Raw genomic sequence first — 25,079 nt, forward strand, 5'->3', positions numbered from 1 at the left:
CTGTGAGGCAGTTACAATTGGTGGGGAGTAGAGCTGCCCCATATTAGTAAGGATTAAGTTTAGGATTTTATCACTCCTGGTTGGGGTACAGACTGATTAGTCCACTGTGTTTGCATTGATGAAGTCCAGAAATCTCTGGGTATTCATATTTGAGGATGTGTAAATCTGGCATTTTATGGAGGTATATTTGAAGTCTCCTAGGAGAATGGTGCTTGGCTTAGTACACAGGGACACCTTGGTGGTTAGTTAGGAAGTATTGGTAAAGGGAAGCATTACGGGGCTCTTGTAGTTAGCTCTGTTGTGATACAGGATTTTTCATAGTAAGTTGGTGATGCAGAAGTTCTGCGTTATTGTCTTGTCTGACTGAAAATAAAGTATTTTTTCAAAAATATGGAAATGCCGCCACCTTTAGTGCATTTGTCCAATGTGGTGGGCCTGAACATGTGATGTGACAGACATTGAAACCAAGCACTGGTAAAGTGCTTTCACTGGTCTTGAACTAGGTCTCTGTGATGATACATATATCAATGTTTTCCAGGGCTTAGAGTATTTATAAGGAATGAACTTTTCTGTAAAGGCTCCTAACATTGAACAACAGTACCATAATGCTGTCTGGTTTATGTTTAGTTATGTTGGTGGCTTTAGAAGAATGACATTACCTAAAAAGGCAATATGTGGGTAGACAAGGTTTTATAGAAGCTATGGGGGGAGAGATAGAGTGGTGCAGGCCATCTCTGATAAAACAGTAAGGACTATCTACCATCTCCTTCCAGGCTGATATATATTGCACTCCTTTAAATGACACCGGAGGATAAGCCAGTTGTTGAAGACAATTACCTTTGTTCATTTTGTGGCATCATTCTTTCTTACAGTAGAATAGGGTCATACCTGTCTCAGACACATATTCTGAGATCTCCATCATATCTCTCTTCATACAGTCCATAGTCAAGGGAGCTATGTCTCAAGTCATTTACACCCTCATATGCAATGACTGCATCATGTGTGTACTTGTGGTGCAAGGACTTGAGTGCATGTCTGGTGTGGAGAATTCTGGCACCTAATAGGTACCTGCCAGTGACCCTTTCTCCTTGCATGGCCTGGCGAGTGGTGCATTGGTGTGTCTTACTATGGAGCCTCCTATAACTAGCATATTGGACTGTGAGGAGGATTGCCTTATGGGCTTTTAAAATGAATCAGTGTGACTGGTAGATGTGTATTTCATGGCAGCTTCCATCTGTGCTGTATGTTTGTCAGTCTGTGCAAATTCCTGAGGGTACTTTTTTCTTTGGCTACATTTAGGTGTTTGTAGTTTAGGTAGGTTGCTATTAAGAGCCTCAGCATATTGAGGTGTTTGTGTTTAGTCTGAGCCATGTATGATTGGTGTATTGTGATGTCGTATGACACTGACAGACCACTTGTTTTTGTGTAGAGTCTTCATTTGACAGCTTTGCCTCCAATAACATTATATAACTATCTGTCACACACTGTGTCAGTTTGCTTAAGTAGTAGCCGGTTGTCAGTAAACATGAGACAACTGTGACATTGTCTCAAAGCCAATTTCAGCCTAGCTTGACTGCAGAGATGTGTGTGTGTGAGTGTGTGTGTGTGTGAGTGTGTGTGTGTGTGTGTGTGTGTGTGTGTGTGTGTGTGTGTGTGTGTGTGTGTGTGGGTGTGTATATGTATGTGTGTGTGTGTGTGTGTGTGTGTGTGTGTGTGTGTGTGTGTGTGTTTTGCACGTGTGTGCATATGTGTGTATGTGTGTGTGAGTATGTGTGTGTGTTTGTATGCGTGTGTGTGTGCGTGTTTTGTGCATGTGTGCATGTGCGTGTGTGCGTGTGCGTGTGTGTGTGTGCGTGTTTTGTGCGTGTGTGCATGTGCGTGTGTGTGTGTGTGTGTGTGTGTGTGTGTGTGTGTGTGTGTGTGTGATGCAACTGCACTGAAGGTCACATTGCCTCACATCACATTAGGGACAGCCCAGCACCTGTTGTCATACAGAAATGTCAGCACAAGTGTGGTACCACTATTGGTTAAAGCATAAATAAATAGCGGGTGCACCATTTTTCACCGAACCAAATAAACTGCATGTTGTTGTTGCTGTGATCAGGGAATGCAATTAAAACAAAATATCCAAATCTATTAACATTTAATGCAGCTACTTTTATAAAATGATTGTATTTTCTGTTCACTTTGCTAAACATTACTGATGTTTTGAAAAATGCAGAACCTTATTGTATAAAAATGATTAAACTCAGTTTTGAAATTGTTTTATAATACCAGAGTATATTTTTATTTTGTCCTGAAAAACAAATCAATATTACAAAAGTACATGACAGCCATAATACCCATCACAAAATGCTTTTTTAGAAGGAAATGGAAAAGGACAGTCAAATAATGCAAGGCAAAAACTGAGATATGTGTGGGTGGAAAAGATATGTGCACAGTGTAGTCACATCCCTCAGAGAGTGACAGAACTATAAAGCAGATTATGAGAAATGAGTTCTCTATTGACGTTCACAGATATGCTCACCAAATATCTGAATAGCTGTAGCTGTTTCTATAACCAGCATGAAGGACAACATGTAGGGACTAAATTTGTTAAGACTGCCTCAGTATACAGCCATTAATGATGTCTCTCAGGAGCATAATTTGGAATACAGAGGAATTTTGATAAGAAGCAGCGATCTGAAAGACACATCGATTTAGAGATGGATAGGTCAGATACAACCCTTTCAAATAGTTGTGTGGGCAAAAGCATTGTGTTACATAAGGCTGATTACAAAAGTTAACAGATGAGAAAAAAAAATAAACCCAACTGTGCAATTTATTTCACATGATATGACACTAAATATATATATTATTGTATGTAAATAGTATACTTGTCACACATAACTCTATTAATTTATTTTTTAATCTAAAAGTCTAAAAGACAGAATACAATGAATCTACATGGTGAATTATTGTTGTTGCCCTTCCAAATACTCTGCTAGATTTCTGGGATATACTGTAATGTCAGTTTTGTACTCTTCATTCACTTTAGCTGATTCTTTTCTATCCCGAACCTTGTGCATTCCTCTTATTTTGCTTCACTTTATATCTGACAGTGTTCAGTCTAAGCAAAATCCTTCCTTGGGAAATGCAGGCTATGTGCTTCAGTAGCACATATAACCTCTGTTTATATTATTAGCTACACTCAGCTCACATCAGCTGGTCAGCTGAATAGCTCAGAGGTGCTCAAAACAAATTATTGAAGCAAATCCTTTATAACATTTCTAACTTCTGCTTTTAATTCCTTTAATAACTCATGCCTGCCTTTGCAACAGAGTATTCTCATTTATATTCACTATATGTGCTTCCTTAACAGCTAACCAGCTCTGTCATGTACCCCACTAAAAGAAAATGAGACTCACGCATGGTTCTTTTGTACATCATCACAGTGGGAGACTTTTTGCCAGACTGACACTGCGCGACCCATCAGATGCCACTCAAGCATGCCAAGGGTATGTTTCTTGCTAGGTCAACCCAAACAATTGGGGTGAGACTTATACTTTTTTCTATTGTGTCTGACTTGAACAAGCTGGGATCTGTATGGAACATTCCCTGGGGAGTTCAAATAAGCACTGCAAACAGCACTGGTGGGATTGGCTGATATTGTCATGTGACTGATGCTAGGCAACATGTGCTATACGACTGCTTGGTTGCAGAAAGATCTGGGGAAGGAATAGTGTGTGTATGTGTGTGTGTATCTGCTCTTTCTCCACGGAAATCAGAAGCCTTAACACCTCTCCTGAGGTAAGCATTTTTAGCTTTTTCTAATTAATTAGTCTCCAGGACGAGACACTCATTCCATGCTGATTTTAGATGTGTTAAATAGTGTTAGAGGTCATAAGAAGGAAACTGTGAGTTCTTCCTATTCTGTAATCTTTGTAAAATAATAATGATTTTTTAAAATGTTTTACGTTCATTACTTGTTATTGTTGAAAAGCTTCGCCTTGATAAAGCATCAGTGTCCTTGGCTAGGAATGATCTAATGATAAATGTTGCTGGACTGTCCTAAAACCCTTGCTTTTAATTGCCTGAAGTCTTAAGAATCAGTATTAATGGAGTGAGAGAAGCATTCACTATATTTTTCTTGGACCACATTACTATCTGTATATTTAGATTGGCATATAATTTATGTAACAAGACTAAATGTGTTGAGCTGAAACAGTATAATGTACCTAGTGTAAAAATTATAAAAATGTGCATTTAAGGACTGATTTGATATGGCAGATTTATTCAAACTGTTCCATGAAATACTGGCTAAGAGATAAAGAAAGGCATGTGAACTAACTGTAGACGTATGTCAGGTCTTGCTTATAATGTAGCCTTAAACAGTGCTGGAAAAATATATATTTTTTTTATAAATGCTGGTTTAAGAACATAGCAGGTAAATTTGGCTGCAGCACTCTTTCTGACGTTCATGCAATCAGCTTACTTTAGCATGTATTAGACTGATTCAGAAGTAATGACTGTTCATTCAATACTGCAGAGCCACTGAGATTTTTTCTTAATCGAATCATATAATTCTTGATGAAATGTTGCAGACCGTCTCTGCTTTGATTACTAAACGGCAGACTGATTCATTGTCTTAAGGAGGGTAGTGAGCACTAAACCCCTTTTCCGTACTGCTGATAAATTATTCCTTCGTCCTTCAGCTGATGCTGTTTTTTATTTACGTTTAGTGTTTGATAACAGCAATTGTTGAAAAGATAGCATCCTTTGAAGTAATCTGTTTCATTTCTTTTTTTATTTGTTTGCTTGTAAGTAAGGGAGTAATATGATGCATATTAAAGATCTCTTTCTATTTTTACCTTGCTGTGCAAAGTGTTTATTACTGTTACAGCTTTGTAGTACTTTAAATGCACAGTTACAAACCCTGCCAAGCCGTACATTAATTTTCTGTAATAGTGGGTTATATATTCAACATAAGTCAATATATTCTTATGTTTACTGCAATCAGATGCAAGAGTTCCTATCTTTGGGAGGCCAAAAGATAATTTTAGAAAACATAAAAGGTATTCTTTCACATCTCAGTAAAATATGACACTATCACTGTAACTAAACTTAAGCTTAAGTGTTAACTGAAAAAGTATATATTAAACATAAAACTAACAAAGTATATACTTACTATATTCAAATCACTTTCATCTTCATGTTCTCAATTTCTGGATTTAAATGTATACATTTTATATCAAGAAAGCACTCCAAATTTAGCCATATGTGATACATTAATTGGCATCTACATCAACATCCCTTGTATTGGTATGAGCACATGGTACAATAATGGAATCCGTGACACTCTTAAAGGAATGTTAGTTTTAAATTACAAGATAAACAATCCCATATATTTCTTGCCCCCTGACTATCACGCAGAAGACAAATGAGAAGAACTACCCTTATCCAGGCTGCTGTGTTTATAAAGACACATTTACCTTTCTAGAATAATGAAAAGCAAACAGTATAGTGAAAGCCCCGTGCTGCATTGTTTTCAGTTCTGTGAGCTGTCAAATGTCACTTGATATGGAAATGAAATGACTGATATCCAAATTAATGACTGCATTTAAGACTTATCAAAACAAGCAATGTCAAGCCACGTATAAGTGTTTACTGTTATTTATTTCCATGAAAGGTGTGCTTCAGAAACTACTTCATAGATCCTGATAAGACCTCTCAAGTTGAACATTGCTGTGAGACACCTGCATGGCTTACATCCCCAAAGTTATGCACAGATCTAGCAGAGTGCATGTTTAAAAACAAGAGCAAGATAATGTTATCTGCCTGCATGTCATACAGTACAACACAGAGCTCTCTCAGACACGTGTGTGCCACCTGTTTAGCTGAGCAGTGATAGAAAGTGTCTGTAGCAGGTACCAATATAATATCTAGACAAGTAGCTGATGGACTGCAACAAGCAACAAACACTGATCAGCAAACATGGTGTTGGAATGTCACACCTCTCTGCTGGGCTAAAATATTGCAGTGGTGACAGAAGAAGGCTATATAACACACTTCTGTGGAATTAAGGGACCTGTATTTTATTTGTAATGTCTCACAAACTCTAGGAAAATGAACAGGGACTTTGCAGAGTCATAGGAGAGTGTGTTCACTGGATGGGTACCTGCAAAAGGGGAAGGTGAAGAGGGTCAGTCTCCTGAATATGACCTAAAGACATTTATTTTTGATAGGCTGGAATAAGAATGTGGTATGTCAACAAAGTGTACTTTCCTGAATAATCTGCAAAAACAGAATGCCTAATACTGATTTTTGTGAAAGCAGAGTTGGATTGGAGCCTTCTGGGTAATTAATGTAACTATAAATCATTATATTGTCTACAGAATGTTTTATGAGTTCTCTCATCTAAATCTTGTCAGACCTCAGTAACAATTTTCTGAATTGCACCATATTGCCTGTTTCTAAATGAGTAATGTTATAGAATCGTGTTATGGCCATTCTCTCAGACAAAGTGTACAGTAAATACTTAAACAGAATAATTGAAATATACTGGCTATATGTATTGGGTTCCATAGGCAGTGAGGCCTGCACAGCATTATAGTGCTATGTGGATGTTACTCTAAGGGATTTTACCGTTCTCTTCCATCGTACACCTAACACTCATGTGCTTTCATAAACTTCACATCCAAACCAAATACCAATGAAGATAATGCCTCAATTGCTTTGGCAAAAGCCACATTGTTCCATGACTTACTTGATTTTCCAATAACAGAATTCGGAAATATAGTTTGAGACAATTTTGTTAAAATGTATATTATTTATCAAAATCACACACTTCTCTGTTTTTATAATACATGTATCTTCATGAACATTTCCTGAGATACCAATTTTAAATTATTTATATTATGTTTTAAATACATTTTCTTGGGATCTCTCACTGTACATAATCATCAAGCCTGCCTCTCAGCAGTTGTACAGATGTGTCTGTTGTTCCTCATGGTGAAAGTCCATCTTCTATTTATTTACTGTTAGGGCAATAGCCTCCTTTGCCTTGTCCATTTTCTCTCCTTCAGGCCAAGAGTCTTTGGCCACTCCTTCCCAGTAGAGGTGAGAGTTAGGCTGCCTAGAGTGGTGTCATCGCACATTGCTGAGCGAGGACATTTTCTGTCCTTTGTGCTTAACTCCCTTCCCATGGTGGCTTTGCTTTTTGCAGCTGCTGCATCAGAGGGCACATGTATGCTTCCAGATTTGCCAAGTCCTGTGACTTAGTTAGGACCCCAGTCTGAAACATGATCTCCACCCATGCCCCAATCCACTACATGCCATACACATCACGTAGGTGTCAGCATTGCAGTGGAGCAAGCTGCATCGTCCTTCCAGGACAGGTGAGCTGGCACTGGGCACTCCGTCCTTTCCACCCTACCCTGCCTGGCTCCTAGCCATTAGTCAAATGCAGGTCATCTGGGTCAGAGCTAGGGCATTATCCCTCTTTGCCTCAGGGCGGAATACAAATTCTCTCTTTTATGACAATTAAATATCCTTGTTTTGTCAATGTCTACTTTTTGCCTTGATCTACCTTGTGTCCCTGCTCTCATTGCACCAATATTATTTCAGCAGACATTTTCTGTGGCATTTTTACGTTTTAAGTTCTGAATCCTATGCTCAAACCTTCAGTAAAAAACTGAATTTGTCTGACATAATGTGCCTCTCTGCTTTTGAGTGCTTGACTATCATACCCAGCAAAGGCCTCTCTGTTTGCATGGTGTTACTCTTCATTCCCACATCCTTAAGGCTAACTTCAAACCAGCAGCACTGTACAGTGACAATATCTGTCAGTAGGTAGAAACATAATTTAGTGCGCAAAGTTTCCAGTATTACAATTCTGTTTTCAAGCATGTATGTCTTGGTGCTGCACTGACCTATATTGGATACTATTATTTTTAGCCGTAACACCAACATACTGCTCTTTAGGCATAACAAATTTATGAGGCTGCTTGTCTTGCAATGGCTGCTGTCAACACTGACAATAGTTTTTAAAGGTTATACTGTATTGTACAATGACTGTCCATTAATATTCTAAAACAAGCAAGCTGATTGGCCAGCCTAACCAGTGTGCCTGTTGTAAATCTGAGAATATATCAACAGAAAAAGGTCTGGTCGCCTGGACTTTTTTCTATTGTTATATTCTCTAAGTTTTTTTTTTTTTTTTTTAACAAAAATAAAAAAAAAATCTGTAACCCAGACTCCGGACATACGCGAGAGACAGGACGGAGAAAATATTAGGAAAATCAGGTACATTATTTAAAACTAAAGACACATACCTGATTTTCTTTGTATTTCCTCCATTCTGTCTCTCTCCTACCCCAAAACTGTCCGAAACGTTTTTTTTAATAAAAAAAAAAAAAAAAACGGAGCAACAGAGACCTTCTTTTCTCCATTGCTTCCTTTTCAAAGCACTGATGTACTGGGTATGCGTTGGAAGTCCAAACACATGTGCAGTACATAAAAAAAGGCACCAGAATATTACCAGCCACGGAAGGACAGTACAGCACTGCTATCAAAGACATTAAGAAAATTAAGTTTTTTTTTCTTAAATAATGTCATTGTATAATAGCAATAATTGACTCCGTGGTGTGGTATATTAAGATTTGCCCACAGTTGGTTTTATTTAATCACTCGGGCTTTACCCTCATTATTAAACAACCCCAACCATGGGTAAATCTTAATATACCACATCGACGTCATCAGTTATTGCTTAATTATCAGCTATGTCTTAGACTGCTTAACTAACAAGTCTGACAGTGACAAGTTTCCTGTCTCCAGTGTTTAAGGGTAATGTTAAGGTGCTTCTTAGTAATAGTCATACCTGCCAGTATGGTTAACTTATTATTTTTCTATTTGGTACATTACTGTTATATTCATAACATGTAGCACAATAATCCGCAACATGCACATGTCTGATGTTAACAGTGTCAGTGTTAGAAAATAATCCATCATTATTAGCTTTGTTCAAACAAGTTAGCCAGTACATTTCTGAGTGTCTCATTACAATGCTTAGACTTAAGTTTACTTATGTTACCTAAGTCTATTTGTAGCTGCTTTCATTACCGACCAATTGCTGTTTAAAGGTAGAGTGTTTTATTGATTTATTTATTTAACTTAAAATGCCTTATATGCATACTCTGTGCATTATAGGATGCTGATTGTACTGTCCACTAATTCCTTTAAGCAAGACACTTCACCTAAGCTTTTCTACTGAGTCTACAAATCAGATTTTATGTGTTAAAGCTAAACTCAAGTAACATCTACTTAATGAAACCAAATGTTCATGTTTATTTGATAATGCCTGATAGAATATAACCAGCCTGAATCATACTTATTTAAGGTCATTGAATAGTCTCTTATTAAAATCGCTAGATTAAGAAGCCCACTTAAAGCCATTTTTCTAAAATGTAAAACATTGCTTAACTCCTCTTCTGCACGTCAGTTTGTGGAATTTGTTGTTTTCCACATTATATTCTTATATAATTGAATTGCTAGTGATGTTGTTTACACCAAAGTAATGCTAGAGAATGTGAGCAGCCAGTGAAAAGGGAATTCCACCATATGCCCTCTTTTGCTGATCATTCTTCACCCAGTACCTCTAGCTATATGGGTTATATCTTGTCAAGGATATAATAGCTGGCCAGCTTCCCAAGCTTCAGGGCACTTTCCAAGTGCCCAAACCATCAGTCAGTTTGAGCTAAGCCTACTAAAGAAAACAGGTTTGGGTGTCAAGCCCTTCAGAGCTTTCATGTCAACAGACAGAGGGGAGGCTGAGCCCTGAAAGAACAATGACAGGAGCATCAAAAAATAAAAAATGTATACCTTGGCGTAAACAACACTGCAAAAATGTGGGGGATGTTGGGGCGTAAACAACACTGCAAAAATGTGGGGGATGTTGGGGTGTAAACAGCACTAAAGAAATGTGGGGGATGTTGAGGAGTAAACAACACACCAAAAATGTGGGGAATGTTGGGGCGTAAACAACACTGCAAAAATGTGGGGGATATTGGGGAGTAAATAACACACCAAAAATGTGGGGAATGTTGGGGTGTAAACAACACTAAAGAAATGTGGGGGATGTTGGGGAGTAAATAACACACCAAAAATGTGGGGGATGTTGGGGCGTAAACAACACTGCAAAAATGTGGGGGATGTTGGGGAGTAAATAACACATCAAAAATGTGGGGAATGTTGGGGCATAAACAACACTAAAGAAATGTGGGGGGTGTTGGTAGGGAACAGCTCCTGCAGAGATCATTTGAACATCTACTGTTATGATAAGTTTACTTACATAGCTGTACTATGTTCATCATTAGTTATATGGTTACATTACAATAGCTTACTAAATTTATGAGGTGGAAGGAAAAGAGTCCAGCAACCCCTGGAAAAATGGTCCTAGTAAAGCCTGATCTAGACCTAGAGAAGGAATGAAGCTTATAGTGCTTTGTAAAAGTATGTGCTGAAGACCAACTTGATACTTCTAGAATACTAGTAAAATGCAACCCTTTCAAAAGAACATAGATGAAGCTAAGGCCCTGGTAGAGTTGGCTTTGACCCTGCAGTGAATAGTTTTGTTGTAGTGAGTATAACAAAAGGTAAATGGCCTTAGTCAACTGTTTGGAAATAGTCTCCTTTGACACAGGATGTCCCTACTTCTTACTTTAACTAGAAATGAGCAACTGATCCAAATATCTAAAAGATTTAGTTCTCTGAAGATAGTATCTGAGTTGTCAGTGGAAATCCAAGGTTTGGCATATCCTTTCTCCTTCATTTTTAGGTTCAGGAAAGAAAATGGAGAGGCAGATTGTTTGGTTTAAAGTAAACTTAGATACCATTTTAGGCATAAAAGAAGGATTCATTCTCAAAGAAACCCAGTCCACGTGGAAAGTGAGATAGAGGTCAAAGCAATCAGTAAAAAAATGTTTTCCGTGTTAAGAGCCTAAAGTCAGCCAGGTTAGCAGGTTCAAATGGAACAAGTGTTAGCCTCTCTATCACAAAATTAAAATCTCAAGGACAGGTAACTGGTTTTCTCAGAAGTCTTTTATGCAAAACCCCTTTCAAAAACTATTTGACATGAGTGTACATCGAAAAAAGAAGGATCCATGGGCAAACATGCTGAATTTGTTAATAAATGAACCTTGATGGAGAAATAAGAAAGGCCATTTCCATAGGATAATAAATCACACAAATATTGTAAAAGCAGAGAACAACTTGCCCTGAATGGGAGGTGATTATATTGCTGGCACCAGCTAAAAAACCTTTTTAACTTGCTAATGTATGATTTCCTAATAGCAGGCTTTATTGCCTCCATTAGCATTAGCTGTATAGCCTCAGTGAATAGGTGTCTAAAAGGAATTAATACCTTATAATACAAGCAGTCAGTTGAAGATTATTGGGGTCAGGGAGTATCAAACACCTCTGATCTTGTGAGTAAATCCATTATGTGAGGAATCATGTGATAATTGCCCCTCTGCAATTCCAAAAGAAGGAAGAACCACTGCTGCCTGGGCCAGGAGGCAGTCACCATAATGATCTTGGGGGATTCCTTCTGAATCTTCCTAAGTATCTTGGATATCAGAGGAAAGGGTAGGAAAGCATACAGGAGCATTTCTGTCCAAGCTAAAGAAAAGAAAAGAAAAGAAAAGGCATCTGTCTTTCAGGCCTTCTTGCAAGGTGTACTGGAACAGAATCTTGCCTGCTGATTGGTCATAGAGGAGTCAGATAGGTCTACTTGAGAAACTCCATACAGATGGATCAATTCCTGGAGGACACCCCAATCTAGTTTCCATTACTGAGGGTCTGCCCTTGTCCTACTCAGCTTGTCTCCAAACAGTTTTGCTCTGACAGAATGTAGGATGCCTGCAAAGTGAGATTGTGCTGTGAAGCTATGTCCTAAGCTAACAACTGGTTGTCCCTTGCTTGTTGATGTACCACATGGCTGTGGTATTGTCTGGAACAACTTGAAGAGGTCCCAGGAACCAAAGATGATTTAAGAGAGTTAAGTGCCTTGATCATGGCAAGCATCTCTTTTATAAACACCTTGCACTTTTATCCCTCCCAAAACTTCTCCAAAAGTAAAGCCGGAGGCATCTGTGGTGACTGAATGGGAGGGAGAAGGGAAGACCTGAATTAAAAAATATTTGCTGTTTACACCATGCAGTTTCCCTGCTGACAAACCTCAGCAATGAGATTTGAAAAGAAATGGGATGTTGATGCTTGGGGCCAAAGATATTTCAGATACCACTGTATCTTTCTCGTATGGAGTCTTGCCAGGCATATCATGAGAATCATAGATGCCATGTGACTCAAAATCTTAAGGTATTCCCTTGCAGTGACCAAAGTCTGAGTGGAAAACCTGAGAAATAGATCTAGATATGGATCCAATTTTTTCCTGTCAAAGAAAAGTTCTTTGAACTGAGGTGCTTAGCTGCCACCCAGGAACACAATCCTGTGTGGAGGAGACAAAAAAAACTTTTGAATGTTCTCTTGGACTCCCAGCTTGTGCAAGAGATCTCTCTCCCAAGTTAGAGATTTCTGACACTTCGAAAATAACTACAAAGATAATTAAATCATCGAAATATGGAAAAATGTGGATACCTTGTAGCCTGCAATGAGCTATACCTTGAGCTAGACACTTTGTGAACAGTCTAGCTACAGTGGATACTCCAAAGGGCAAGGCAGACAATTGATAATGTGATTCACTCAAATAAAACTTTAAGAAACACCTGAAGTCTGGATGAACAGGGATGTGATCAAGAGCATCTTTTAAATCTAGTGTTACCAGGAAACCTGAATCAGGATGAAGAGGTAACAGGTTGTAAAGTGGCAACATTTTGAACTTGGGCACTATCACAAACAGTTTTCGGAAAGAAATATCTGGAAATAGTCTCCAAGTACTTTCTTTCTTTCTTTCTTTGGCAGTAAAAAACATCCTTGAACAAAAACATTTTCTGTACCTGGAAGAGCGATACTGATTATATCACTCTCTGGGACAGTGTGTGATGAAGGACCGGTAGAAGTAAAAGAGTCTGCTCTGGTGGATGAGGGATTACACCCTAGAAAGAGGAACGTCCTCTCACTACCATCTGTAACCTTGATGTTTAGAACTCATTTGCAGAAAATATCTGTTGCCAAAGGGGAAAATAGAGATTCAAACTTTCTGGAAGAGAAAAGGGGCTGCCAGGTTGGCAGGGGGTGACATGGTCCCTTAAATAGTCATTATGACTTGTTGGAGTGTCTTTGGTTTTGGGGGTGTCTAGAATTTTTTCAGAACCCCCTTGCCATTTCTTCTTAAATGTCTGTTTTCTTGCATTTTGTTGAGACTGTTTATTTTATTTTTTGGATAAGAAGTTACAGAATATCTTAGAAAATTTGGAAAGGGAGGGCTGAAAAATCTTCATGAGTCCCTTTATCAGTTAACCCCCTTGCATCACACTTTTTGATCACCTCTGCAGCATGGTGGCCAAAAACTAAATCTCTATCCAAAGGATAATTTAGAATTTAATTGATGATATCATCTGGGAGGTTCTGAACATGCAGCCAGGCAAACCTCCTATAAACAGTAGCAATGACCATACTACTGGTGGGAGTATTAACGAGTAGTGACTTGTACAGTAGAAGAAACTGAAGTATTTAAAGATGATTTTTCTCTCACATGAAGATACTGCAGACAAAACCTTCCTCATACATTCACAATTAGTCAGAACAAACTTTAACATATGAGCTTCATCATCTTCTTTCGGCTGTTCCCGTTAGGGGTTGCCACAGCAGATCACCTGTTTCCATTTCTTCCTGTCCTCTGCATCTTGCTCTGTCACACCAACCACCTGCATGTCATCTCTCACCACATCCATAAACCTTATCTTAGGCCTTCCTCTTTTCCTGTTACCTGGTAGCTTCATCCTTAGCATCTTTTTCCCAATATACTCAGCATCCCTCCTCAGCACATGTCCAAACCAACGTAATCGTGCCTCTCTGGCTTTGTCTCCAAACCTTCCAACCTGTGCTGACCCTCTAATATACTTATTCCTAATCCTGTCCACCCTCATCACACCCAGTGCAAATCTTAACATCTTTAATTCTGCCACATGAAGCTCAGCCTCCTGCCTTTTTGTCAATGCCACTGTCTCCAACCCATATATAACATAGCTGGTCTCACTACCCTCTTGTAGACCTTCCCTTTCACTTTTACAGGTACTCATCTGTCACAAATCACTCCTGACACTCTTCTCAACCCACTATATCCTGCCTGTACTCTCTTCTTCACCTCTCTTCCACACTCACCGTTACTCTGAACTATTGACCCCAAGTATTTAAACTCATCCACCTTCGCCACCAACCCTCCTTGCATCCTCACCATTCTTCTATCCTCCCTCTCATTCACACGCATATATTCTGTCTTAGTCCTGCTGACCTTCATTCCTCTTCTCTCTAGAGCATATCTCCATCTCTCCAGGGTCTCCTCCACCTGTTCCCTACTCTCACTACAGATCACAATGTCATCTGCAAACATCCTGTCTGATCTCGTCTGTCAACCTGTCCATCACTATTGCAAATAAGAAAGGGCTCAGAGCTGATACTTGATGTAACTCCACCTCCACCTTAAATGCATCCGTCACTCCCACTGCAGACCTCACCACTGTCACACTACCCTCGTACATATCCTGTACCACTCTTACATACTTTTCTGACAATCCTGACTTCCTCATACAATACCAAAACTCCTCTCTAGGCACCCTGTCATATGCTTTCTCTAAGTCTGCAAAAACACAATTGACAAGTTAAAATTCTGAAAATCAAAGATGCAGAAGCAATGAAGCATGCACTTTGTTTCTCATAATTATCAATAATCATCCCATCTTTATCAAAAAGAGTAGGATTGGAATTAACTAAACAATCAGCAGCATTAAGATGAACTAAAGCTACACCTTCTGGGTCAGACTTGAGAAGAGTGTATAAAAACTTAAAAAGACTGAGAAATTTTATATATCCTATCTCCCTTTTTAAGGGCAGCTGAATGACAATTAGGAACATTTCAGGAAGCAATGCACACATCCTCCAAAGCTGTCAGAACTGGAGGAATAGGTGAAGGTTCTGGATATTCCATTTGTAACAGCTCATAATATTTTTTTAGGGACTGAAAAACCTCAGTATTCTCCCACTGAAAACACTGGCACATTCTGGAAATAGTCTCAGAGATAGATAAACCCTGGCAAGAAACTACGAAACTACAATTTCCTCTGAGTCTGAATCAAAAATGTGAAAAGAAAACCCTGTATCTCTCCTTTAATCTTCCTGCTCAGGTACGGAATCTTAAATCTCTTCAGGAAAAGAGATATCCCTCTTTGTTTTACTGGAAACTAGTTCATAAGAAGGATCAATAGCCTAAATTAAATCCTGAGCCAGACCCAGTAATTTACTAGTGTCCAAAGAAATATGAGGAGTAAGATACATGTTTAGTTTTCTGTTTCTTCTTGTCAAGAAAAATGGCACAGACAGTGTTATTAATGGCAGTAGCATCTCCCCAAGTATGAGCACAACATTCGAACAAAACAGGGAAGCCTTCCCTGTTCCCTCTTCCAGGACCAACAAGAGTGGCTCTCCCTTGCCCACTGAGGGGACCCAACAGCTGCAGATGAATGAATAACCTCCAGTCTATAGTGGCTGTAGGTGCTACACAAAAGGGATCCGGGTTCTGAGGTACAATTAATGGCCACAGGGAAGTCATCCACCTGTGGATGAGGCAAATTGTTAGCCTGTTGTGGTGGCAAAGGCTGTTTGCTTAACCTTTTCTTTTTGTAGCTGGAAGAAGGACTGAGTGCGGGACCAAAAGTTTGCTTCACAGTCGGTCAAAATAAATAAATAAATAAATAAATAAATAAATAAATAAAACAGTGCCTCTATCCTTAGGAAAACAAGCAACAAAAACAGCAAAAATGTAGTGTCTTTAAAAGTTACTTTTTAACAGAGAAACATAGTAAAAGCATTTAAAACACTGAGTCATCCCCAAAAAGTTAAGTAAACAATTTCTCCACAGAAAAAAAATCTTTAAATACTTTAAACAACTTTTAAACTGATAGGAAAAAAGAGTTCTGTCATTTAAAAGTACAATACAGTTTTGTGACAACTGTTAAAATACAAACTCATAGTTTTCCTGAACAGGAAAGTGTTTTCAAACAAAACATTTTTTTTTAAAAATGTAAGTTTTTTCCCAAAAGGGAACTTATTTGTTCAACAACGGAACAACAGAAGACAAACATTGATGTTTGAAAGCCTCAGAGGAGCATGCCTGGAAAGCTCTGAAGGGCTTGGCACCCAAACTTCTCTTTTAGTCAGCTCAGCTTAAGCTCACTGTTGACTTGGGTGAGATAGATGGTGCCCTGAAACTTTAGAAGCTGGTTGACTGTTATATCCTTGGGAGGATATAATGGCATAGCTAAGGATACTTCTTCTTTCAGTTTTTCCCAGTTAGGGGTTGCCACAGCAGATCACCTGTCTGCTCATGATTGACAGTGGAGTTTTACAGTGTCGAGCTGCCAGCCTGGCACTCAACCTTCCATGGAAGGCACACACACACACACACACACACACACACACACATTTGGGTCAATTTAGAGTGTCTAGTCCACCTACAGCATGTCTTTGGGAGGAAACCGGAGCACCCAGAGGAAACCCACAGGACCACAGGGAGGACATGCAGATAAGGATACTATATTGGATTATTCTTTAACTACATTGAAAATTGAAAGTGAAAAATAATGAGTTTACTAGGTCATCAGTAATCAATGATGTGATCACCTGACCACAGAATGGGACAGATATGTTTGCAGAAAAATGTTAGGTTAGCTTCACAACAAGCAGTTATATATCAGAGTATTAAAGAACCAAGAGAGAACATCCTTTGTTTAACTGCAGATCTGATAATTATCACATATAAAAGAAGAGACTCAATGTCCAGGGGCATAAGATAGCACATTAGGTAGCTTCATATATTGACTCAAGGTAAACATAACTAAACTCCTACTAGTGAAGTTAAACAAAATTTTAGTATTTAGACACATCCCTAATCTGTAGTGACAGGCTGTCATAATATCCATCTACAAATTGGAGTTAGGGGGATCACATCAGACCCAGCAACATCTGGCCTATATGTCTTACAATATTCTGCGGAAATCCCAGAGAAACCCACAATGGAACTTATCCAAAAGAACATAGCGGCCTACTTCTATAAGACATTAAAGAATGTGCATTTCTTAAAAGAAGGTATTGGCCACAGAATCTCATGAAATGTCTGAAGTGGTGACAGCATTTGATAAATAGCTGACAGTACATGCTACGTATGTTGGCTTTCTTAGCACATTTAACACAATTTTTCCTAATGGAATAAGGAAAGAAAACAGTGTTTCAGCAGCAACACACAATAAGTTAGGGCTGACAGCTGCTTGACCTTCTCAATTGGGGTTAACAGTGTTGCCTGACAGGGCTCTGTACTGGGCCCACCTCTTTTCAGGCTATGGTTCTCTGATTTAAATGAAGTAAACAGGGTCTGTATAACCAGATACATTAATAACTGCAAACTTGGTAAAATAATTACTTCAATAAAAGATGCTGAAGTTTTCCAGGGTGGCTCCAAAAATACATAACTGGTACTGTAGGAATGAAGTGGGGTGGCCACGGAAGTGCAGCGGTTAGCGTTGCTGCCTCACAGCAAGAGGTTCTCCATTTCGATTCTCAGATGGGGTGCCTTTTGTGCGGAGTCTGCATGTCCTCCCTGTGGTCATGTGGGTTTCCTCTGGGTGCTCCAGTTTCCTCCCACATCCCAAAGACATGCTGTAAGTAGATTGGACAATCTAAATTTGCCCTAGGCCTGTGTGTGTGTGTGTGTGTGTGTGTGTGTGTGTGTGTGTGTGTGTGTGTGTGTGTGTGTGTGTGTGTGTGTGTGTGTGTGTGTGTGTGTGTGTGTGTGTGTGTGCCTTCTGTGGAATGTTGGATGCCGGGCTGGCAACTCGACACCGTAAAACTCCACTGCCAATCATGAGCAGACAGGTGATCCGCTGTGGCGACCTCTAACCAGGAAAAGCCGAAAGAAGAAGAAGACTGTAGGAATGAATTGATCTTTGTCACAAATAAACATAACTTCTTGAGACTTGTCAAGAAGTGAATTAATTATAATTACAGAATAAAAATTCTTATCTTAAAAAAATGAACACATCCTTAAAGATCTAGGAACAGTCATAGACATCAATTTAATCTTTGACCAATATGCATCTACCAAAGTCAGGTAAGTGTTTTCTCGTGTTTATATAAATCAAAAGAAGGTGTCTAACCACGCTCTGAATGCATTCATTATTGAATAGAATTTGCAGATTTTGAAAAGCCAACTGAAATGACTGGAAAAAGGAATGATTCCCTACTAGAAAAAAGCACAGGTTTGGAAAACCTGATCTAAACAGAAATGCTTCAGAAGCTGTTATGTTCTGTGCATTATATTATTTACTTAGAAGTGAACTTTTCTTGGTCTATAACACAGTATCTCATCCACTAAACCAAACCACCGCCAAATCCGGGTACACTAGGATAACAACGCAATCTAGTTTAAATGTTTCCACCATGGTGGAAACATTTAAACTGGACTGCATTGTTATCCTAGTGTTCCCGGATTTGGCGGTGGTTTGGTTTAGTTTGTCTTTTTGTTCTTGAAGGTACTGCAGTATCTCATCCAGTTCTACATGAAAGCATGTGCCAGGAATGTTCTATTACAGATACTAATATCAGATAATGAAACCTAATATTAAAAATAAATAATAATTGATAAAGATTGCAGATGCATTGCATTATGTCTTTATAGATTATGGAATAAGCTTCTCCTTACAGTCATTTGCTATCTTCTTTCCAGTATAATCCTGTCTGTCTATCTATCAATATGGAGTACTTTATTAGATCCTACCCTTGAGAATAGCATTTATGAACTGAATTATAAGTCTTTATAGGAATGAATAAAAGCATTTGTGAAATTCATTACTGTGCAAACAAGCATTGCCTTATCTTTTTGGTAATCTGGTAAAAGTATTCTTGTTTTCTGAGTGGAGTGAGCTCAATTTACTGTTGCCAAGGACTATAATTCTATACAGTATTAGATATCATTGTTAATATTATCATATAGCACCACTGCCATTATCATACAGCATTGCTAATGTTATCATATAAATTGCTAGGCTTATAACATGGCATGGTTAACATAATCTTATGGCCTTGTTAACATTATCATATAACACTGTTAACATTGCAATACAGTATTGTCAAAATTATCATATCTCATTGCTAACATTATCATATAGCACTGCTTACATTATAATTTATAATTGTTAATGCTAACATATATCATTATGAACATTAGCAAATAATATTACCACTATCGTATAACGGTGCTAACATTGTCATGGGGCACTGCTTTGTTTTAAATCCATCTACTGCTTGTTTCTGTGCTTTTCAACCCATCTGATGATGGCTTCCAGGCATTGCAACAACTGGATAAGGGTTTTAGTGATCGTCTTTACTTTGTATTCGTTTATGTTATTTTTAGCACTGTGTATCTTATTAAGATTCTTTTTTTACCAGTTTAAGTTATTTTGTCAGTTTAAGCTGCTTGCGTTTATCAGTTTAAGTTATTTTGTTTATCATGGTCATCATTTATACACTATATTAAGTGGGTTAAGTGTTTTAAGCTCTTTTAAGCTATTGTTTTTACAAATCTCAGAGAATAACTGTACTGTATTTTTGTTGTTTTAAGTTTAAGTTGTCTACCAGTTAGAATTAAATCCTTTTTTTCCTCTAGCGAGAAAAAAGATTGCCTGGAGGTAGTTTATAAGTCCAATTGCTATTGCCAGTTGAGTTTTAAATCCTTGGCACTTACAGGAGGTTTGATCTGACTGTTCACCTACTATCTGTAGTATCTGTAGTATTCTCCCATTTTTTTTTAAATTTGTCCTCTGCACCCATGAGTGGGTTTTCACTCAGCTGTATATTGAGTTACTGTACCACTACTAATTGAAACTAGCCACCCCTCCCTTGTAAAACCATGTCCCTGTTCTAAACAATAAGCACTAATCTTTAGCGCAGAAGAGTTCAGGAACCCATAAAGCTGCCTTTATTAAAGTGATTCTCCAGCTCTCAACCCCTCTCCCCAGTGCTCTCTTAATTCAACTATAAAATGCAAATATGCATTGTTGTCTACTTCCCCACAAAACTGCATACTCATTCAAATAGTTTAGCTTGTGCACTATTCCATAGACTAGAATTAACCTACTTAGTATTTATAAACAATGTGCCCACCTCTGCAGTTTATTCACTTGTGCACAATCTAATACTTGAAGAACTGAAACATAATAGAAGTATAACATTATTACCAGAGAACTGAAAAGTACTAATCTGATTAGTGAAGCAAACAATGAACTTAGACTTCCGAAGCTAGGGATAACTACAGGCCCTTCTTTAGCTATTAGTAGACAACCCACTCTAAACCAATATATATTACTGATATACTAGCAAACAAATTTAGTGCAGCATTTACCTCAAAACATCAATCTAAACTCAACATATCCCAAATTTCCTGACACCACCAATTACCACCAAGTGACATGCTTTGAAGGTGCTATCAAATATTTAAAAAAATCATCTATGGAACCCGACAACATTCCTGGATGTTTAACAAATAGTACCAAACATTCTCATAAAATGTCTCCTCAGATTGTTTAACCTAAGCTTAGGCATATGATTTGTTCCTAAGATATGGTGCAGCACAGTTGTGGTGCCTCTCCAGAAGGGTGGCTCTACCATGGAACCCAGTAATGACAGGCTATCAGCCTTACAAGCCTGACCTGCAAAGCTATGGTGTTTGTCATAATGGATCGCATCAGTTATGATATCAAAACTCTTATTAAGTTAGACCTTTAATAGTTTGGTTTTGTCAAAGGGAGATCCCACCTACTAAGTCTAGTAAACGTCTTTAATATGGTCACATGTTGATAGTAGCCATGCTCTTCACACAGTGTATTGTGACCTGGCTAAAGAGTTTGACAGCATACGTCAGCTGGCCATTGTGAATAAGCTAAGTGCTCTAAGTTTAATTCCTTATGAGGTGGAGACTCTCAGATCTCTATATTAGGGGCACTCCTTTTCAGCATTTACTTATCTATTCTTCAAACTGAAATCCAGGACATTTGGTAAACTAGGTCATCATATCCTATAACATTGTTAACATTATCTCATATTATCACTAGGATTATCATACAGCATTACAAACATGGAAGTCCTTGTCAAAAAATAAAAACACAGCTAGGCTTTGATAAAAATGCATAGTAGGGATGCTTTGTGATAATGTATGCATTGTAAATCTGAGGAAGAAATCCTTAAAACTAAGCAATGCATGGAGCTGCTCTTGTCAAATCAACTATATACTAATAATTCTGGAGGATTTTAATATTTGTGATACATTTCTTTTTATCATATGTTCATATATTCATAGGTTCATAAGTATATACTAGATTAGCTGCCCTTGTGGGCCATTTTAAGCCTAGTCAGTTTCCCTTTCTGTACTTGAATTAACCTATTGCATTTGGTTAAAGATTGCCATAACTCATCCAATGTTTGATAATTGCATATTACCCCTAATGAGAATAACTGTGAGCTATGCATCAGATAAAGTATTTAGGAGCTGCCTCTGTCCATTAGTAGTTCAAGGAGCAGTCCCGGGGTAAACTTTCTGTTTCTCATCCATAGATCTAAGTTGTACTTGAACATGGACAGCGATAAACTTTTTTATGTGCATGGTGAGTCTGTTCCAGAGCATCAATATCCTCTGCAAAATATACCTAGCCCTCCAAACCATTTTGTTGATGCTGCAGAAGAGGTTTAGATCCCTGAACTGAGTATTTCTGGTACCACCTGACTTGCTGGTGTGCAGTAAATCCATTAGTATTGGGCCAGAGGATGCCTTGTATGACAGACACAGGCTACCTCTTAGCAATTTGTAGGATGCCAGGAATAGTGACAGGGCTTTGAGTTGTTCCATGTTGGACATGTTGTTTAGGCCTTGTATCCTTTTAGTAAGGTCTATCGGTGGGTGTTCCAGTTGTTGCATGTGTCTGGACAGATACATGCCAAAGTGGGCATTATACTCCATAACAGACATAATGAGGGCTGAGTAAAGAGGGGGCAAAGACACCTCTAGATCCAGACACAGTCCCTTTATTTATAAGCTGTACAATATAGAAGACATTCTCACAACAATAGGCACACGTTGATCAAAAGTTTGTCATGTTTGGTAGTGTATTCCATTTTGTGGGGACAGCAATGATGAAGAATTTTATCTCATGGTTTTTGATTTGTTCTTGGTGTCATTATCACAAAATAGTCAGAGCAGTAAAGCCCTCTCTTGGATATATACCATTTTATTATGCTCTTAGGTTGTGATCAGTCATCTTTGCTAAAATTTTTGTTGACCTGGAATAGTTCCATGTATTTGATTTTACTGTTAGCAAGCCTTTTTGAATGATGAGATGTATAATGTGCTGCAGCAATTATGCTGTGCTGTTATGTGGCACAGTATGAGGTATATAATGTGCTGCAGCAGTTATGGCTGTTCTGTTATGTGGCATGGTATGAGATATAGAATGTGCCACAGCAGTTATGTTGTGCTGTTATGTGGCACGGTATGAGATATATAATGTGCCACATTAGTTATGGCTGTGCTATGTGGCACGGTATGAGATAAAGAATGTACTACAGCAATTATGGGTGTGCTGTTATGTGGCACGGTATGAGATATAGAATATGCCACAGCAGTAATGGCTGTGTTGTTATATGGCATGGTACTTAGTAAACCACAGCTATGGAGAGATATGCAAAAATAACCCTAGCAAGCAACAGGTTTGCAAATACTGCTATATGTGATGTAATCGTGTTTACATTTGGAGTTATAGTTATAAGATGTTTAATTCTGTTTGGACAGCCAGTTTGTAAGCTCATATTTTAAGTATAAGCTTCAAATTATTCCTTGTTGTTTCATTCCTGCCCAGTCATTGCCTTGATATATTTGTTTAATTGTGCTGTATCAGAGTTATCTGAACAAGTTGTGACTATGACTAGGACATTGTGTCTGTCTTGTGGCAAGCTTTTAGGTAAAAGTAATACATCTTTTGGCTTGGATGAGTTAAGTTATAGGTTATTGTCAAACCAGTCTTTAAAAGTCGTTTTTTTGTTTTGCAAATATAAGTGTAGTATTGACTTTATTGAATAGTGTTGCCAGAATTGCCACATTATAAGAGATGGTTCAGAATTATAGAGAAAAAGGAGCAAAGAATTGAGATTTGAGGTACTTCTACCTACTCTATCTTTTTTTTTTGTATTTTTCTTTTGTCCCTTGCACTGTGTAACTGTGTCCCACCACAAGTGTCATGCTTGGTTTGTTTAGTGACAAGGTGAAGAGAACATCATGGTGCAGTAGTCATCTCTGCAGCAATCAGGCAACTTTTTAATTAACCCCTTCCTCAGGTGGGTCACACAGACACCCAACAAAATGAAGACCCAGTATACCTTCTCCCAGGGTACTTGCATGCTTCCACATATTGGTGATGGACAAATTGGTACATATGAAAGATTCTGACAAACTGTGTTGGTCAGAGGAAGATAAACTCTAGCTCTCTCTCTTTCTCTCTGTTTCTTTCTACACTCATGCAGTGTCAGTGGCACAGCAGGCAGCACACTCAGCTTTGGTGGTGGAAGACCAGAAGGCTGTGGATTCTAGTTCCACTCCAGGTTACTGGACTGTTGACATTGCAGTGCAGCATTAGAGGTGCACTGCAGTCCTGAGTATGTCTTCCTTCAGATGTGACATTAATATGAGGTCCCATCTCTCTTAATTGCTGGTAGGTCAGGTAGATGTAAAAAACCCTTCAGCACTTATTGAAAAGAGTAGCGGTCCTTTATTTAACACAACCTAAAATATTATTTTCACATTTACACTTTTATAAAAATACATATATATATATATATATATATATATATATATATATATATATATATGTATATATATATATATGTACACACACACACACACACACACACACACACACACACACACACACACACACACACACACACACACACACACACACACACACACAAAACATCCTCATTATTATTCTTCCATAATTGATCCCAACTCCTTCTTCCACAACCATAATTTACTTTTTTTACATCGGTTTCCTCACATATTCCAAAGACATGCAGTAGCTGGACTGGACATTTTAAACTGGCCATAGGTGAATGTGTGGTATGAAAGAACAGCCACAGCAGGGCTAGCTACCCAGTGATGTTATTTTGGATCTAGATGGTTGTCACTGTTAAAAGGGCACCCAAGCTCATGTGAAAAAATGGAAAAATGGGTTGTGGATGGATGGATGAATATCTGTCAAAATCCACTACCCATTAAACATTTCATTCAGTGTTTCAGTCCAAATACCCCATATTACATAAAATACATTCTTATTTACCCTTCTCAAATATTCTCTCTTCTTGTTCTTATGACATCCATACATAATCATATTCATATCTATGTTGTTTATTTTCCCATGGATTTACATAATAATATTGTTTCCTCACATCATTATACCATATCCTTCTATCTTTCTTTATATCATAATTTTTTTCCTATGCTTATAGTTTTTCTTGATATTTTTAATTTCTTCATTTACATATTATATTTTTATTTTTCTTATTCTCAGCATCTCCCAAAACATTTTGTATTTATGTCTAAACATTCTCACTATTAATTTCTCATTCTCTTCTTTTATCCATTTTTAAGTTTAAAGAAGCAGAATAAACAACAAGACTTAGTAACCAAGCCCCCTTCATCTTTACTCATATATACCGGAACTCTTTTCACTGGGTTTAGTCTTGGACCCCATGTGAAAGGAAACACTAACTGCATAATTTCATTTTCTTATTTTTTGTGGAAATATATAAACATTTGACATATATGCTTT

The 25,079-nt window shown here is 38.1% G+C and overlaps 1 protein-coding gene across 5 annotated transcripts in view; it reads left to right on the top strand.

The window, feature by feature from the left end:
- Positions 1-3,686: 3,686 nt before the first annotated feature.
- TMEM108 (transmembrane protein 108) overlaps positions 3,687-25,079 on the top strand; it is a 1,727,675-nt gene continuing 1,706,282 nt past the window's right edge. For all 5 annotated transcript variants that reach the window (XM_044064647.1, XM_044064651.1, XM_044064649.1 and 2 more), the window contains exon 1: positions 3,687-3,789. The gene's annotated coding sequence lies outside the window, so the exon portion shown is untranslated. The remainder of the gene's footprint in view (positions 3,790-25,079) is intronic.

The sequence above is a fragment of the Protopterus annectens genome, chromosome 3.part0 (genome assembly GCF_019279795.1).
Source record: "Protopterus annectens isolate FY-2018-M chromosome 3.part0, PAN1.0, whole genome shotgun sequence".
NCBI lineage: Eukaryota > Metazoa > Chordata > Ceratodontiformes > Protopteridae > Protopterus > Protopterus annectens.